The 19485-nt window shown below is 45.2% G+C and overlaps 2 non-coding genes across 2 annotated transcripts; both read left to right on the top strand.

Annotated features, from left to right (window-relative positions):
* Window positions 1–627: 627 nt before the first annotated feature.
* LOC138361860 (5S ribosomal RNA) lies at window positions 628–746 on the top strand. The gene has a single exon (XR_011227232.1). It is a non-coding gene; the product is annotated as a 5S ribosomal RNA (ribosomal RNA).
* Window positions 747–8947: 8201 nt separating this feature from the next.
* On the top strand, window positions 8948–9066 carry LOC138361859 (5S ribosomal RNA). The gene has a single exon (XR_011227231.1). It is a non-coding gene; the product is annotated as a 5S ribosomal RNA (ribosomal RNA).
* Window positions 9067–19485: the final 10419 nt, after the last annotated feature.

The following is a 19485-nucleotide window of genomic DNA, read 5'->3' as shown; positions in this document are numbered from 1 at the left end:
GGTGAGCAACCTGGACGCGAGGTTTCCTGGTGGTGGCCACCACAGCAGCAGCAGCCGCAGCCTTCTTGGTAGGCTTTGCTTCTACCATGATGATGATGAGATAACCAAGGTGATGAGAGACGCTCAGACAGTCACGGGGGAATGATGCTGCCGCCGCTTGAGCCGAACCTATTTATGTGCCGGCACGGTACAGAAGCTGCAACCTGGCAACTCGTCCACCAATCACGACGGTTGGTTTTACGGCTCCGAAACCTGGATCCCATATCTTCTCTAAAATAGAAGCATTTGTTCATGTTCTTTGTAAAAGTATCATAAAGCAGGACAGATGAGACAAATATCATAAAAACTGAAGAGCAGATGAGCACACACATGTATGTATTACAAAAGAAAATCCACAAATTCATTAGAAATTGGCAGGGTAGGCTGAGGAAGTAGGTAGATGTAAAATGTCTGTAAATGGCGAAAGAACATAAACCCAAGACTGAATAAACGATGTTAAATATCCATGCCAAGGAGACAAAAATATGTTAGGATACAATTACCATTAAGACACCACAAGAAGGTCCGTATCCTGCCGTGATGACTAAAAAGAGTTGGTTATTAGCCACAATGTGTAGGCAGTCTCATGCCAACGGCCATACCACGTTGAGAACACCGCTTCTCGTCCGATCAGCGAAGTTAAGCAACGTTGGGTTTGGTTAGTACTTGGATGGGTGACCGCCTGGGAACACCAAATGCTGTTGGCAATAATGTTTTTTGTTTTGTTTTGTTTTGTTTCGTTTGTTTTTGTTTGAATGGCTGGCTGGCTGGCTGGCTGGCTGGCTGGCTGGCTGGCTGGCTGGCTCCACGGGAAATTCACGGAGTTGTGTGGAATAAGGCCTGGTAAAATGAATTAATATGTATGTCATGTTTAAAACAAACTCGCTTAATATAGTGTGTGAGGCTTTATACAAAAACAAACAACCAAAACAAAACATGTTGTATATATATATATATATATATATATATATATATATATATATATATATATATATATATATATATATATATATATATATATATATATATATATATATATATATATAGCTTAATCCGGGTTTGAACTCGCAACTCCAAGAATACGCATCACTTATATACACTTTACCACTGGACCACTGCAGGACACTTGATGCTGAGGTATCAATTTAATGACGTAAATGCCATTTCCACAAATAAATGATAATTTAAAAGTATTTGTATGTACAAATCTTTTCTGTTTAAAAGGCTACAATATCAGTTACTGATATAATTTGTGTTAATGTTTCTATACCCACAGGAAGGCATGTTTTTGCTTATATGTAAGGGGTACGGAGAAGGAATCCACAGACCATCATTCCCCTTCCCCCCCCCCCCCCCCCCCCCTCCCACCTACTACTACCACCACCACCACCACCACCACCACCACCACCACTACTCACCACTACTCACCACCAATCACCACCAATCACCACCACCACCAATCACCACCACCACACCTAACCGAAAACCCCCTAACACATCAACCCTCCCCCCAATCAACAGGCGAAATAATAACCCTCAAATGCCTGCCTGCCTGCCTGCCTGCCTGCCAGCCAGCCAATACTAACGGTCTTCTCAGAAAGAAAATCTCTTTGTATCTGTATTACTTGATGAAATGTATGATTCTAATAATGAAAATAAATTGTTATGTCGGTTGTATGAGCATAATGACCAATATGCACATGATATGAATGAATTAAATAGTGTAGTTTTAAGTAATTAGGTTGTAGACACATTAAGCGGATATGATATTTGACGCGTCCAGAACTGGTGATTTTTGGTTTAGTTTTAAATGCACCACCACCACCACCATTGCTTCCCCAGAGCCTAATTAAGGACCGGTAAAAGGAGTCAATATGTATGTCATCTATAAAACCAAAGAATGAATAAAAACACACACACACAAACCTACATAATAGTACTAGGAAGATTGTATGGCATAAAAAAAAAAAAAGTACTCCCATTGGGTCGTTTGAACTCGCGACTTCCAAAACACCAGCCACACACCTTACCACCCAGCCACCATAGAGTTGGTATAATTGTGCAACTTTAGTTATAAAACTAAAGTTCTTATTGTCTCAAATCTTATTGTCTGTTCTATGAAAAGGCATGATGTAAATTATGTATTTTTTGAATGATTGAATTGTAGGCACATTAAGCGGATTCGATATTTGATATATCCAGAAAAGGTGATTTCTGTTCAGTTTTAAAATGCATCACCGTTAACGCTAAAGGACTGGTAAAACGACTCGATGTTTGTCATTTTTAAAATAAACACTAAAACTAGGCCCTTAACATATATAATGTTTGAATATAAATTGAATGCATATAAATACAAAGTGGGAGTGGCTGGCTGGCTGGCTGGCTGGCTGGCTGGCTGGCTGGCTGGCTGGCTGGCTGGCTGGCTGGCTGGCTGCCTGCCTGCCTGCCTGGCTGGCTGGCTGGCTGGCTGGCTGGCTGGCTGGCTGGCTGCCTGCCTGCCTGCCTGCCTGCCTGCCTGCCTGCCTGCCTGCCTGCCAGCCTGCCTGCCTGCCTGCCTGCCTGCCTGCCTGCCTGCCTGCCTGGCTGGCTGGCTGGCTGGCTGGCTGGCTGCCCGCCCGCCCGCCCGCCTGCCCGCCCGCCTGCTTGCCTTGCCTTGCCTGTCCTGTCCTGTTATTGCCTTGCCTTGCCTTGCCTTGCCTTGCCTTGCCTTGCCTTGCCTTGCCTTGCCTTGCCTTGCCTTGCCTTGCCTTGCCCTGCCCTGCCTTGGCTGCAGCTGGCTGGCTGGCCGTAAATCAACTCTTAACAACACCACACCACACCACACCATCACTCATCACCCATCACCCACCACCGGCCCCAGTCTCCCAGCCTCTCTTATATACCCGAGCAGGCCCTTTAAATTATTTGAATTGTTGCACTTCGGCCAATGGCACGATCGCTGCTGCTCAAACATATTCTGGTTCACAAGTATTATAATATATTATATTATATTATATTATATATATATATATATATATATATATATATATATATATATATATATATATATATATATATATATATATATATATTTATTCATGAAACACATTAAAACCTTGATCATTTATTCATTCATTACGTCTAGTGAAGAATTGCTTTTGTTCATTTGTATGATTAAAAATTGATAGAATATGAATTCCTCGCTTAAAGTAAAATATAAAATATATATTGGATTTATATGATTGGTTAATATTCCAAGTGATGCTGAATATCCCCTATAATTTTGTTTTGTTTGTTTGTTATGTACACATTCCAAATGAAATCAATATAAATGTTATTATTAATGTTTGAAAGTTGATTGTCTACTTGAATCTCTCTATTAAAGTGTGTGTGGCTCCGGATGGAGCCTGGTTATGGTATTTGTCGTGGTGGGTGGCAGAAGTGCTTACTTCTTCTCTGTCTTCTTTGGCAAAAGAACTGCCTGAATGTTTGGAAGAACACCTCCCTGTGCAATGGTTACGCCAGACAGAAGTTTGTTGAGTTCTTCGTCGTTGCGGATGGCCAACTGCAAGTGACGTGGGATGATACGGGTCTTCTTGTTGTCACGTGCGGCGTTACCGGCGAGCTCCAGAACTTCGGCAGCGAGGTATTCCATGACGGCTGCCAGGTAGACAGGAGCGCCAGCACCGACGCGTTCGGCGTAGTTGCCTTTACGCAGCAGACGGTGAATTCTGCCCACGGGGAACTGAAGTCCGGCCCTGCTGGAGCGAGACTTTGACTTGCCCTTCACTTTGCCTCCCTTGCCGCGTCCTGACATTGCTGCTGCTGTTGTGGGTTTGTGGTGTTTTATGCCGGCCCGCAGATCGAGCTTCGTGTTATATACCCCGCTCAGGATCAAGGGAGTCCGCCACTGACCAATCAGCGCGCTCCGCCACGCGACCCGCTCTGAGCTGAGTCGCGAGCGGGATATAAAAGGAAAGCTCGACTCGCGCAAAAGTTCATTATTGTATCGCAACGCCAGCCAGCACGAGCATCATCATGCCACCCAAGGCATCTGGAAAGGCTGCCAAGAAGGCCGGAAAGGCCCAGAAGGCCATTGCCAAGGGCGATAAGAAAAAGAAGCGCAGGAGGAAGGAGAGCTACAGCATCTACATCTACAAAGTGCTGAAGCAGGTCCACCCCGACACTGGTATCTCTTCCAAAGCCATGTCGATCATGAACTCGTTCGTGAACGACATCTTCGAGCGCATCGCCGCCGAGGCTTCTCGCCTGGCCCACTACAACAAGCGTTCCACCATTACCAGTCGGGAGATCCAGACGGCTGTAAGGCTCCTGTTGCCCGGAGAACTGGCCAAGCACGCCGTCTCTGAGGGCACTAAGGCCGTCACCAAGTACACCTCCTCCAAGTAAACGGCTTACTTACTGCCCTGTGGTGGTGGCTTGGCCTCAAACCAACAAACTCGGCTCCATTGGAGCCACACTTTAATTTCTAAAGAGATTGTGAGTGTTAGACACCAATACTATTATAACAAAAACCTCTGTCACTGAAAGCAAATAGCTATAAAATGAGAATATTTATGAAACTGTCTGTGTGTGTTTCTCTCTCTCAGTCTCTGTCTGTCTGTCTGTCTGTCTCTGTCTCTGTCTCTGCATGTCTCTCTCTCTCTCTCTCTCTCTCTCTCTCTCTCTCTCTCTCTCTCTCTCTCTCTCTCTCTCTCTCTCTCTCTCTCAACACACATATAAACACTCGGTATCTTTTTTCTAGAGATTAGAGATTCATTGTTATGTTCCACATTAGGATTACTATGCAGGCCACCCTCTTAAGGTTTGAAAATGTCAAGAAAACGGTTAATTTAAAATGTCATCTCCTAACTTAACAGATTAAGCCAGAGGACCAAAAACAGAATAAAACAGGACAGGACAGTATGTCACTTATACAAGCTGCTTTTATTTCTAGTACAGTATGACAATTTTTTTTTTTTTTTTTTTTTGGAGGGGGGGGGGGAGGATCCTTGGCAGTGCATAAGAATGAAAAGCGACGGCGTTTTGTTTGTAAGAGGACAGGTTGTACTACAAATGACTTGATTTATTGATATCACGTGTACAGTGTATGTATGCCACCTAAATTATTGTATTTATTTATTTATTATATGTATAGATGAAGGTTAATTCATATGACTGATGCTAGGAATGTCTGAAATCTCCTTAGAAGGATATTTTGGCCCTGAGAAGGGCCGAGTTTGGTGTATACTAGGGTGGTCGTTTTAGCTTATGCACGCTCTCCACGGATACGGCGAGCAAGCTGAATGTCCTTTGGCATGATGGTGACACGCTTGGCGTGGATGGCACAGAGGTTAGTGTCCTCGAAGAGACCGACCAGGTAAGCCTCGGATGCCTCCTGTAAAGCCATGACGGCAGACGACTGGAAGCGAAGATCGGTCTTGAAGTCCTGGGCAATCTCGCGCACCAGACGCTGGAAGGGAAGTTTCCTGATGAGCAACTCTGTGCTCTTCTGGTAACGACGGATCTCACGCAGGGCGACCGTTCCGGGCCTGTAACGGTGAGGCTTCTTCACGCCCCCTGTGGCAGGAGCAGATTTGCGTGCTGCCTTGGTGGCCAGCTGCTTACGAGGAGCCTTGCCTCCCGTGGACTTGCGAGCAGTCTGCTTGGTGCGAGCCATGGTGAACAACTGTGGTTTGTGATGGCCGGCGCCGAAAAATTTTTGCTTATATACGCCGTCTCGAGGCGCTTGCTCGAGCGCCATTGGCTGCTCGACTCGCCTACGTCACCCCGTTGCCCCTCCCCTCCTTCCTCTGGCTGCAGCCAACAGGCAGCTCACCTCAAACACTATTATCGCTGATTTTGCTCTATTTTTTGGATTTGTGCAAAAGTCATTTCACAGAGACGTGAAACAGACGAGTAGGCAACTGCAGTTTTGAAAGCGTTGTGAGAAAGCCGTGTTTCTGCTCGAGTACAAGCATAAAGTAAGGACAGGCAGGAGTTAGGAGTTGCCATGCTACAAGTACGTCCGCTTGACGGGATATAGTCTGGGGAAATCGTGCCGAAATTTTATTATTCACACAACTTCAACACCATGACTGGACGCGGCAAGGGAGGCAAGGGACTCGGAAAGGGTGGCGCCAAGCGTCATCGTAAGGTGCTACGTGACAACATCCAGGGCATCACCAAGCCCGCTATTCGTCGCTTAGCTCGTCGTGGCGGCGTGAAGCGTATTTCGGGTCTCATCTACGAAGAGACCCGTGGCGTCCTGAAGGTGTTCCTCGAGAACGTCATCCGTGATGCTGTAACCTACACGGAACACGCCAAGAGGAAGACCGTCACTGCCATGGACGTGGTGTACGCTCTGAAGCGCCAGGGTCGTACCCTCTACGGATTCGGCGGATAAGAGCTTGGCTAATCCATCGATTCCACCCACCACCACCTCAAAACGGGACCTAATTAGGTCCCTATACTTTTTTACTGAAGGGCTTAATAGACGATAACATAAATTGTTTTGATATCAGCTAGCACATTGGGTCTTATGAAATCTATTTTTTATCCTCGCATGCTTAAAGGGACTCTGATTGGGGAGGGAGGGGTGGGGGGGGGGGGGGAAGGTTTGTTCCGTTATATACTAGCAGAGCAGGATCATTGGTGGTGGTGGGGGGGGGGGGTGAGGGAGAGAGAGAGAGAGAGAGAGATCTTTCCCAACTCTTCCTTTTTACATGAGTGAGCTACCCGTTTTATTCATTTTATCCTTCTCAGAGCTGTTTTGATAGTATCCAAATGATGGTAAATGAAAAGGGAGGACACGAATATCTACCCAGAATTCAGGACTGGCAATCGATATGCATGTTTGAGTGCGAATCTTTTTCTCTCTCAACTTAGGTATACGTTTATGTCGTACCTAAAAGCGAGAACCACACTATTGGGACAAGTATGCAAGGCCCAATTTTCCTAACAAGCACAGTTAATTTTGTTATTTTCGAACATTTCTTTCCAAATTGGTTTATCCAATTAACAGTATTATATTAAGATCATGAATTGCTGGGTTAGGTTAGGTTAGGTTAGCTTAGCTTAGGTTAGGTTAGGTTAGCTTAGCTTAGCTTGGGTTAGCTTAGGTTAGGTTAGGTTAGCTTAGCTTGGGTTAGCATAGGTTAGGTTAGGTTTGATTACATTTCTATGTTAGATTTAACTCAAATTCAAAACAATTGCAGTCATTCGGCTTGTTAGTCAACTTGCCTCTAATAGGGGCAATTTGTCTAACAAGACTATTTAGTTTTGTGTGCATATATATATATATATATATATATATATATATATATATATATATATATATATATATATATATATATATATATATATATATATATATATATATATATATATATATATATATATATATATATATATATATATATTATAGCTTCAAGACTCCGAACCAATATAGAAGCATCAAGAGGAAGTGCTTGTGTTATGGGCCAATAGGCCTTCTGCAGTTACTTCCATTCTTATGTTTTTATTCCCATTGGTTCGTGTTTTATCTTGTGTAAATGTCAATCACCTCACCCAAAACTTTGGTACCATATCACCTCACCCATGTATGTGTATATATATATATATATATATATATATATATATATATATATATATATATATATATATATATATATATATATATATATATATATATACAGAGTAAATCTACCCCAAAAGTAATGATTTATTTGTCTACAAAACTAAACTCTTTTTGGAATCATATGAGGCCCCTCCACTGAGGGGGGAGGCCTGGATGTTTATTGTCATGTGTATTCATGCTGCTTGCATGTCGTCGTTTATTTTGCCTTTGTTGTTTTCTTGACAGCTTTCTTTGCCTTGGGTGGTTTGGGAGATTTTGAAGCTCTCTTTATTTTGGGCTTTTTGTTCCCAACAACAAGCTGCTGCTGCTGCTTCTTTTTCAAGGCTGTAGGTGGTTTGTTGCTTGTGGCGGCTTTCTTGGGAGTTACCACGGCCTTCTTTGCTGCTGTAGATGGTTTCTTGGTTGTGGTGGCTTTCTTGGGAGTTAGAACGGCCCTCTTCTCTGCTACGGCCAGCTTGAATGATCCACTAGCTCCACTTCCCTTGGTCTGAACAAGAATGCCGTCAGCCACTGCTTTCTTGAGAAATCTTCGGATGTAAATGGCGATCTTGGCAGCCTCGACTTTGTTGTTGGCAACAACGTACTTCTTGATTGCTTGTAGAGACGAGCCCTTACGGTCTTTGAGTGCTGCGACCGCGGCTAGAACCATTTGACTAGTTTTCGGGTGAGCAACCTGGACGCGAGGTTTCCTGGTGGTGGCCACCACAGCAGCAGCAGCCGCAGCCTTCTTGGTAGGCTTTGCTTCTACCATGATGATGATGAGATAACCAAGGTGATGAGAGACGCTCAGACAGTCACGGGGGAATGATGCTGCCGCCGCTTGAGCCGAACCTATTTATGTGCCGGCACGGTACAGAAGCTGCAACCTGGCAACTCGTCCACCAATCACGACGGTTGGTTTTACGGCTCCGAAACCTGGATCCCATATCTTCTCTAAAATAGAAGCATTTGTTCATGTTCTTTGTAAAAGTATCATAAAGCAGGACAGATGAGACAAATATCATAAAAACTGAAGAGCAGATGAGCACACACATGTATGTATTACAAAAGAAAATCCACAAATTCATTAGAAATTGGCAGGGTAGGCTGAGGAAGTAGGTAGATGTAAAATGTCTGTAAATGGCGAAAGAACATAAACCCAAGACTGAATAAACGATGTTAAATATCCATGCCAAGGAGACAAAAATATGTTAGGATACAATTACCATTAAGACACCACAAGAAGGTCCGTATCCTGCCGTGATGACTAAAAAGAGTTGGTTATTAGCCACAATGTGTAGGCAGTCTCATGCCAACGGCCATACCACGTTGAGAACACCGCTTCTCGTCCGATCAGCGAAGTTAAGCAACGTTGGGTTTGGTTAGTACTTGGATGGGTGACCGCCTGGGAACACCAAATGCTGTTGGCAATAATGTTTTTTGTTTTGTTTTGTTTTGTTTCGTTTGTTTTTGTTTGAATGGCTGGCTGGCTGGCTGGCTGGCTGGCTGGCTGGCTGGCTGGCTGGCTCCACGGGAAATTCACGGAGTTGTGTGGAATAAGGCCTGGTAAAATGAATTAATATGTATGTCATGTTTAAAACAAACTCGCTTAATATAGTGTGTGAGGCTTTATACAAAAACAAACAACCAAAACAAAACATGTTGTATATATATATATATATATATATATATATATATATATATATATATATATATATATATATATATATATATATATATATATATATATATATATATATAGCTTAATCCGGGTTTGAACTCGCAACTCCAAGAATACGCATCACTTATATACACTTTACCACTGGACCACTGCAGGACACTTGATGCTGAGGTATCAATTTAATGACGTAAATGCCATTTCCACAAATAAATGATAATTTAAAAGTATTTGTATGTACAAATCTTTTCTGTTTAAAAGGCTACAATATCAGTTACTGATATAATTTGTGTTAATGTTTCTATACCCACAGGAAGGCATGTTTTTGCTTATATGTAAGGGGTACGGAGAAGGAATCCACAGACCATCATTCCCCTTCCCCCCCCCCCCCTCCCACCTACTACTACCACCACCACCACCACCACCACCACCACCACCACTACTCACCACTACTCACCACCAATCACCACCAATCACCACCACCACCAATCACCACCACCACACCTAACCGAAAACCCCCTAACACATCAACCCTCCCCCCAATCAACAGGCGAAATAATAACCCTCAAATGCCTGCCTGCCTGCCTGCCAGCCAGCCAATACTAACGGTCTTCTCAGAAAGAAAATCTCTTTGTATCTGTATTACTTGATGAAATGTATGATTCTAATAATGAAAATAAATTGTTATGTCGGTTGTATGAGCATAATGACCAATATGCACATGATATGAATGAATTAAATAGTGTAGTTTTAAGTAATTAGGTTGTAGACACATTAAGCGGATATGATATTTGACGCGTCCAGAACTGGTGATTTTTGGTTTAGTTTTAAATGCACCACCACCACCACCATTGCTTCCCCAGAGCCTAATTAAGGACCGGTAAAAGGAGTCAATATGTATGTCATCTATAAAACCAAAGAATGAATAAAAACACACACACACAAACCTACATAATAGTACTAGGAAGATTGTATGGCATAAAAAAAAAAAAAGTACTCCCATTGGGTCGTTTGAACTCGCGACTTCCAAAACACCAGCCACACACCTTACCACCCAGCCACCATAGAGTTGGTATAATTGTGCAACTTTAGTTATAAAACTAAAGTTCTTATTGTCTCAAATCTTATTGTCTGTTCTATGAAAAGGCATGATGTAAATTATGTATTTTTTGAATGATTGAATTGTAGGCACATTAAGCGGATTCGATATTTGATATATCCAGAAAAGGTGATTTCTGTTCAGTTTTAAAATGCATCACCGTTAACGCTAAAGGACTGGTAAAACGACTCGATGTTTGTCATTTTTAAAATAAACACTAAAACTAGGCCCTTAACATATATAATGTTTGAATATAAATTGAATGCATATAAATACAAAGTGGGAGTGGCTGGCTGGCTGGCTGGCTGGCTGGCTGGCTGGCTGGCTGGCTGGCTGGCTGGCTGGCTGGCTGGCTGGCTGGCTGGCTGGCTGGCTGCCTGCCTGCCTGCCTGCCTGCCTGCCTGCCTGCCTGCCTGCCTGCCTGCCAGCCTGCCTGCCTGCCTGCCTGCCTGCCTGCCTGCCTGCCTGGCTGGCTGGCTGGCTGGCTGGCTGGCTGCCCGCCCGCCCGCCCGCCTGCCCGCCCGCCTGCTTGCCTTGCCTTGCCTGTCCTGTCCTGTTATTGCCTTGCCTTGCCTTGCCTTGCCTTGCCTTGCCTTGCCTTGCCTTGCCTTGCCTTGCCTTGCCTTGCCCTGCCCTGCCTTGGCTGCAGCTGGCTGGCTGGCCGTAAATCAACTCTTAACAACACCACACCACACCACACCATCACTCATCACCCATCACCCACCACCGGCCCCAGTCTCCCAGCCTCTCTTATATACCCGAGCAGGCCCTTTAAATTATTTGAATTGTTGCACTTCGGCCAATGGCACGATCGCTGCTGCTCAAACATATTCTGGTTCACAAGTATTATAATATATTATATTATATTATATTATATATATATATATATATATATATATATATATATATATATATATATATATATATATATATATATATATATTTATTCATGAAACACATTAAAACCTTGATCATTTATTCATTCATTACGTCTAGTGAAGAATTGCTTTTGTTCATTTGTATGATTAAAAATTGATAGAATATGAATTCCTCGCTTAAAGTAAAATATAAAATATATATTGGATTTATATGATTGGTTAATATTCCAAGTGATGCTGAATATCCCCTATAATTTTGTTTTGTTTGTTTGTTATGTACACATTCCAAATGAAATCAATATAAATGTTATTATTAATGTTTGAAAGTTGATTGTCTACTTGAATCTCTCTATTAAAGTGTGTGTGGCTCCGGATGGAGCCTGGTTATGGTATTTGTCGTGGTGGGTGGCAGAAGTGCTTACTTCTTCTCTGTCTTCTTTGGCAAAAGAACTGCCTGAATGTTTGGAAGAACACCTCCCTGTGCAATGGTTACGCCAGACAGAAGTTTGTTGAGTTCTTCGTCGTTGCGGATGGCCAACTGCAAGTGACGTGGGATGATACGGGTCTTCTTGTTGTCACGTGCGGCGTTACCGGCGAGCTCCAGAACTTCGGCAGCGAGGTATTCCATGACGGCTGCCAGGTAGACAGGAGCGCCAGCACCGACGCGTTCGGCGTAGTTGCCTTTACGCAGCAGACGGTGAATTCTGCCCACGGGGAACTGAAGTCCGGCCCTGCTGGAGCGAGACTTTGACTTGCCCTTCACTTTGCCTCCCTTGCCGCGTCCTGACATTGCTGCTGCTGTTGTGGGTTTGTGGTGTTTTATGCCGGCCCGCAGATCGAGCTTCGTGTTATATACCCCGCTCAGGATCAAGGGAGTCCGCCACTGACCAATCAGCGCGCTCCGCCACGCGACCCGCTCTGAGCTGAGTCGCGAGCGGGATATAAAAGGAAAGCTCGACTCGCGCAAAAGTTCATTATTGTATCGCAACGCCAGCCAGCACGAGCATCATCATGCCACCCAAGGCATCTGGAAAGGCTGCCAAGAAGGCCGGAAAGGCCCAGAAGGCCATTGCCAAGGGCGATAAGAAAAAGAAGCGCAGGAGGAAGGAGAGCTACAGCATCTACATCTACAAAGTGCTGAAGCAGGTCCACCCCGACACTGGTATCTCTTCCAAAGCCATGTCGATCATGAACTCGTTCGTGAACGACATCTTCGAGCGCATCGCCGCCGAGGCTTCTCGCCTGGCCCACTACAACAAGCGTTCCACCATTACCAGTCGGGAGATCCAGACGGCTGTAAGGCTCCTGTTGCCCGGAGAACTGGCCAAGCACGCCGTCTCTGAGGGCACTAAGGCCGTCACCAAGTACACCTCCTCCAAGTAAACGGCTTACTTACTGCCCTGTGGTGGTGGCTTGGCCTCAAACCAACAAACTCGGCTCCATTGGAGCCACACTTTAATTTCTAAAGAGATTGTGAGTGTTAGACACCAATACTATTATAACAAAAACCTCTGTCACTGAAAGCAAATAGCTATAAAATGAGAATATTTATGAAACTGTCTGTGTGTGTTTCTCTCTCTCAGTCTCTGTCTGTCTGTCTGTCTGTCTCTGTCTCTGTCTCTGCATGTCTCTCTCTCTCTCTCTCTCTCTCTCTCTCTCTCTCTCTCTCTCTCTCTCTCTCTCTCTCTCTCTCTCTCTCTCTCTCTCTCTCTCTCTCTCTCTCTCTCTCTCTCTCTCTCTCTCAACACACATATAAACACTCGGTATCTTTTTTCTAGAGATTAGAGATTCATTGTTATGTTCCACATTAGGATTACTATGCAGGCCACCCTCTTAAGGTTTGAAAATGTCAAGAAAACGGTTAATTTAAAATGTCATCTCCTAACTTAACAGATTAAGCCAGAGGACCAAAAACAGAATAAAACAGGACAGGACAGTATGTCACTTATACAAGCTGCTTTTATTTCTAGTACAGTATGACAATTTTTTTTTTTTTTTTTTTGGAGGGGGGGGGGAGGATCCTTGGCAGTGCATAAGAATGAAAAGCGACGGCGTTTTGTTTGTAAGAGGACAGGTTGTACTACAAATGACTTGATTTATTGATATCACGTGTACAGTGTATGTATGCCACCTAAATTATTGTATTTATTTATTTATTATATGTATAGATGAAGGTTAATTCATATGACTGATGCTAGGAATGTCTGAAATCTCCTTAGAAGGATATTTTGGCCCTGAGAAGGGCCGAGTTTGGTGTATACTAGGGTGGTCGTTTTAGCTTATGCACGCTCTCCACGGATACGGCGAGCAAGCTGAATGTCCTTTGGCATGATGGTGACACGCTTGGCGTGGATGGCACAGAGGTTAGTGTCCTCGAAGAGACCGACCAGGTAAGCCTCGGATGCCTCCTGTAAAGCCATGACGGCAGACGACTGGAAGCGAAGATCGGTCTTGAAGTCCTGGGCAATCTCGCGCACCAGACGCTGGAAGGGAAGTTTCCTGATGAGCAACTCTGTGCTCTTCTGGTAACGACGGATCTCACGCAGGGCGACCGTTCCGGGCCTGTAACGGTGAGGCTTCTTCACGCCCCCTGTGGCAGGAGCAGATTTGCGTGCTGCCTTGGTATCCAGCTGCTTACGAGGAGCCTTGCCTCCCGTGGACTTGCGAGCAGTCTGCTTGGTGCGAGCCATGGTGAACAACTGTGGTTTGTGATGGCCGGCGCCGAAAAATTTTTGCTTATATACGCCGTCTCGAGGCGCTTGCTCGAGCGCCATTGGCTGCTCGACTCGCCTACGTCACCCCGTTGCCCCTCCCCTCCTTCCTCTGGCTGCAGCCAACAGGCAGCTCACCTCAAACACTATTATCGCTGATTTTGCTCTATTTTTTGGATTTGTGCAAAAGTCATTTCACAGAGACGTGAAACAGACGAGTAGGCAACTGCAGTTTTGAAAGCGTTGTGAGAAAGCCGTGTTTCTGCTCGAGTACAAGCATAAAGTAAGGACAGGCAGGAGTTAGGAGTTGCCATGCTACAAGTACGTCCGCTTGACGGGATATAGTCTGGGGAAATCGTGCCGAAATTTACAGGACTACAGACACTTGGACTCACCCCTGCACTGACACTGGAACAGAAACATAATTGCACTGCTGTTGCCTTCAACGTAGACACCACCCTCCTCTCCACGATTACAACTTTAGACAAACAACGTACTGCCGACATCGGAAAAGCCAACAACATCATCATAGAAGATCTCTTCCACCCACCAAACACAAAGATCCTCAGAATCCGTTGCTCCTCCCCCACTGAAGCTGAATCCCTCCTCACACATGGCTTTAAAGCAGACCACATTTCCATCCCACATTATAACTTCAAGATGAGCACATACCAGTCCATTACACAATGCTTCAGGTGCTATGGATTCAACCATACCACCAGGCAATGCAAGGAAAAAGAACAAGCCTGCTCCTTATGCGCCAACAAAGGACATTTCTGGAAAGATTGCACAGAAGGAACACGATGCTGTATAAACTGTGGTGAAAACCATCCTGCCACCCACCACAATTGCAAAATCAGGGTGCAACTCATCAAGGCAATGAGGAATAAGACCCAAAACACACTACCCCAATATCATGCCCAGACAGCACGCCAGCTTTATCCCCAAAACCTCACTAACCAGCTTCACCGCCCCAACACACTTCCCCAAAATGCTCAAACAATACCCATCAACCCTCAAGGTAGAGGTGCCCTGCTCCCCACCCCCCCAGGTTTCCCACCTCTCCAAACCCACACCACCAGCGGACACCATCTCGCAAACCACCATACTCAGGCCCCCCCTCCCCCCCCTCACCCACCAACAGACGACACCCCGAGAATAGTGGCAGCTATCATAATAGCACAGATATCAGCACAAGGAGACACGAGGAAGGCAATTTCCAACATCCAACAAATCCTACTAGCAAACAACCTCCCTCCAATAGTCATCCCTCCCAGCTTGGCGTCACAACCAGTACAACCCCTAACACCTCCCCCCATCACCCTACAAGCACTTACACCACCACCACCACCACCCCTTATTACTCCCCAGACACAAAACCCAGTATCACCCCCACCCCCTATCACACTCCAGGCATCAAACCCAGTGCCACCCCCACCCCTCATCACCCCCCAGACAAAAAACCCAGCACCACCCCCACCCCCTATCACAACCCAGACAACAAACCCAGTACAACCCCCACCTCTCATCACCTCCCAGACAAAAAACCCAGCACCACCCCCACTCTCTTCCCCACCCCTCACCACCCCCCAGGCATCAAACCCAGTACCACCCCTACACTCGCCCCCACTCCTCACCACCTCCCAGACAACAAACCCAACACCACCCCCTCCCCCCATCACCCCCCAAACACCAAACCCAGAACCATCTACACCCTCCCCTGACTCCCAGGCCTCTAACTGCTTCTCACAGACCATGCTCCCCATGACAGCTACCCCTCTTCAGTCAAAAAGATCAAGCTCACCAAAACACAAAACAACTCTTCAAGTGAAAAGAACAAACTCACCAAAACAAAACAAGAAATTTCTGCATGCAAGACGAACAACCCCAATACACAAGAAAACCAACCCATCAATAAAAAGGACATCAGATACCAAGAAACATGTAACCTCCCTCACCTTAGCCCACACGCCCAACACGTCAACTCACCTCACGCCCAACACGCTAGCCAACCTCACGCCCCTAACCCAATACCACACAGGTACAAAGCCCAAAATCCCACAAAATCAGCCCCAAAACGTGTCTTTCTCAGCCAAGAGGACTAACACCTCCCCAGACCACTCCCTCACCCCTACACCAAAACTTCCTAAATTCATACCAGAAACCATGCAAAACGGACGTCATACATATCTCCTACCCAAATCTATAATTACCAAATCTATCTACACAACGAATCAATCCACAAAGGAGAACCCCTCCGGTTCAAACGCCACAAACACTCCCCCATCAAGTCAGTAAATATGAAAATCACACAATTTAACGTTAGAGCATATTACAACATCAGACACCTAATTGCTAACTTTGTGGAGAATGAAAGACCGGATGTGCTGCTACTAAACAGCACATGCGTGACGAACTCTCACAAAATTAGACATTTTGGCTTCACAACATACCAATCTCCTGATGAAGCTTACGAAGGGGTTGCTATTCTAATAAAGAACACCTATAAACATGACCTCCTCACTACCAACTGGCAGCACAAACACTTCCTAGCAGTCAGCATTCACACTCAACACGGGCAGATGATCATTGGTACCACATACATTCGTCCAAACTTAGGTCTCCCTCTCCAGGACCTAAACACTCTCTTCAACCACACACACACACCAGTCTTCCTCCTAGCAGACCTAAATGCAAAACACCAAACATTCAACCATCGCCAACACAACATGCACGGTCAACAACTACACCAACTCCACCAAAACAAACACCTCACCTTCCTTGGCCCTGACTTCCAAACAACCTACGCACACAATGGAACTGGGAGACCAGATCTAATCCTCACCAACAGAGCAGGCACCCACCTACAACACTACATCACACCCGGACCCCTCACTGGCTCAGATCACATACCCATATCACTCATACTCTCCAGCAACCCCATACTCATCCCAGCCACCCCACAATATGACTATCAAAATGCAGACTGGGAAGCCTTCAAACAACACCTAACTGCCAGCACACAGCCCTACAACTTCCAAGACAAACCACACACAGACATAGATTCCCAAATCCTCACCATCCAGAATAACATCATACAAGCAGCTGATGCTACCATTCCAAAAACTACCCACAAAACCAGATACTCCTTTTTTCCTTCGATCAGAACAAAAAGACTACTCTCCTGCTATCACAACAGATTCACCCACAACCTTCACAGATACAATCAAGTAAACACAGACCTGACTATACTCAAAAACCACATACTCAACAGCCTTGACCAAGACCATGCTAACCACTGGGAGAAACTCATACATAAAGCTGAAATACAAAGGAAAACAACTCCACAACAATTTTGGAACTTCATAAAGAGGATCAGAGGAAACTCCTCCTCTTCTGCCTTTACATACATCACTCACAACAATCAAAACTACACCGATCCCTCAGAAGTAGTAGGCATATTCAAACAACACTGGCAGGACATCTTCAATCCCCACCCCCCACAGCCAACAGCAATACAAAACATAAACAGAGTAGAAACATGGATACGACACAACCCTCATGCCATCACACACTACCCTACCATTGACCTCACGACACTAGACGACTTAGAAAGTGACCTCACAGAATCAATACTACCTGAAGAAGTTAAACTCATGCTCAAGAACACCAGACGTAAAGCCCCAGGAGCCTCTGGCATTGGCCAAGCTCTCCTCAAGCAACTTCCAGACCCCCTAATCTTTGCACTCACAGACGTCTACAACGCCTCACTAGCATCAGGATATTTCCCAAGCCCATTCAAAGAAGCCACAGCAATCCTCATTCCAAAACCCCAAAAATCCCCGACAGACCCTAAGAACTACAGACCGATCAGCTTACTAGAGACATTAGGAAAAGTATACGAAAAACTCATTAATCATAAACTCAGGAATCACCTAGAACACAAAAACATATTGACAGACAAACAATTTGGCTTCAGACAACACCGCTCAACACAAGACGCACTGAACATAATAACAAACTACCTCTCCATAAATAAACACCAAAGGGCCAAGACGGCCCTCATTGCAAAGGACGTCGAAAAAGCTTTTGACACTGTATGGCACGACGGCCTACGTTACAAACTCTGCACTATGTTTCAACTATCTGATAGCATGCAGAGGCTACTTTGCAGCTTTCTAACAAATAGAAAGATGCAGATCAAGTTCCTCAGCAAGCTGTCAGGTTATTTCAACCTAAATGCAGGTGTCCCTCAGGGCTCAGTTCTTTCACCAACCTTATACATACTCTATATAAACGACATCCCTGACCCAGTATACTGGACATCAATGACCCTTTGCTACGCTGACGACGTAACCCAACTGATCACAGACTATACGATTAACGCCCTCACACGGAAAGCACAACAAGAAATAGACAAAGTCACCCTTTGGGAACACGACTGGCGAATAAAAACAAACCCCAACAAGTCAAAAATAACTTACTTTTTCTACAACAAACGACGTAACCCTGACCCAGTAAAACTCTACTCTCAATCACCAGATGCAACCCAGATCCCAAGAGTCAACAAAACCACAGTACTTGGACTCACACTAGACTTTAACCTTCGCTTTCACACACACATAACACCCAAGAAAGCTATAGCCTCAAACGCCCTATCAAAACTCTACCCACTCAAACATGCCTCCCAAGCCACCAAGCTCTACTTATACAAAACACTTATTCTCCCACTCCTAACATATGCACCGATCCCACTCACACTTGCAGCACCAACAAATAGGAAGAAACTCCAGCGTACCCAGAACAGGGCTCTGAGATGGGTGTTCGATACCCATTGGCAGGACTTCACCACCAGTGAGGCCCTGCATGAGAGGGCGAACATCCCACCTCTGAACATAACCTGGGATACTATGGGGAAGAAACAGATTGACAGAATTCTCACCTATCATGACAACTACGACACGTTCCTCAGAAACGTCCTAAGCAGACCCAGACATACGCACAACCTCTTTAACCTGATCGACGATCCACCTCCTGCTCCGTCCTTTACATAACCCCTCTCCTATAATATCACTACTCAAATCACCAAACTTCCAACTATAACCTCCTAACTCTTCTCCTCCCTCTTTAGGGGGGGACCAACTAGCTCCCGTTTTCTGGTGCCTTGGGTGGGCCACGATGCTGATTATCAGATCGGAGACCACATCTGGTGTGAGCCTCCAGGGCACACCCAGCTGAGGGCTGCTGTCTCCGTGGGTGCTCAGAAAAGACGAATTGTTGTCACAGATCCGATTCCTTGCCTTCACTGCCTAGTCTGGTCATAACGATTTCAATGCCATGCAGCTGGGTCTAGCCCTGGCACTTTACCTCATACTAAAAACCCTTCCTCTCACCCCCACTAATTCTTCCCCTATCCCCACTTCCACGCTCACCCATTAGGGTATCTTGACCTATATTTAATTCATTCATTCATTCCGAAATTT

This window comes from Procambarus clarkii, unplaced genomic scaffold (genome assembly GCF_040958095.1).
Source record: "Procambarus clarkii isolate CNS0578487 unplaced genomic scaffold, FALCON_Pclarkii_2.0 HiC_scaffold_919, whole genome shotgun sequence".
Classification (NCBI taxonomy): domain Eukaryota; kingdom Metazoa; phylum Arthropoda; class Malacostraca; order Decapoda; family Cambaridae; genus Procambarus; species Procambarus clarkii.
The sequence above is the reverse complement of the archived record's forward strand: the minus strand, read 5'-3'. Positions and strand labels throughout refer to the sequence as shown.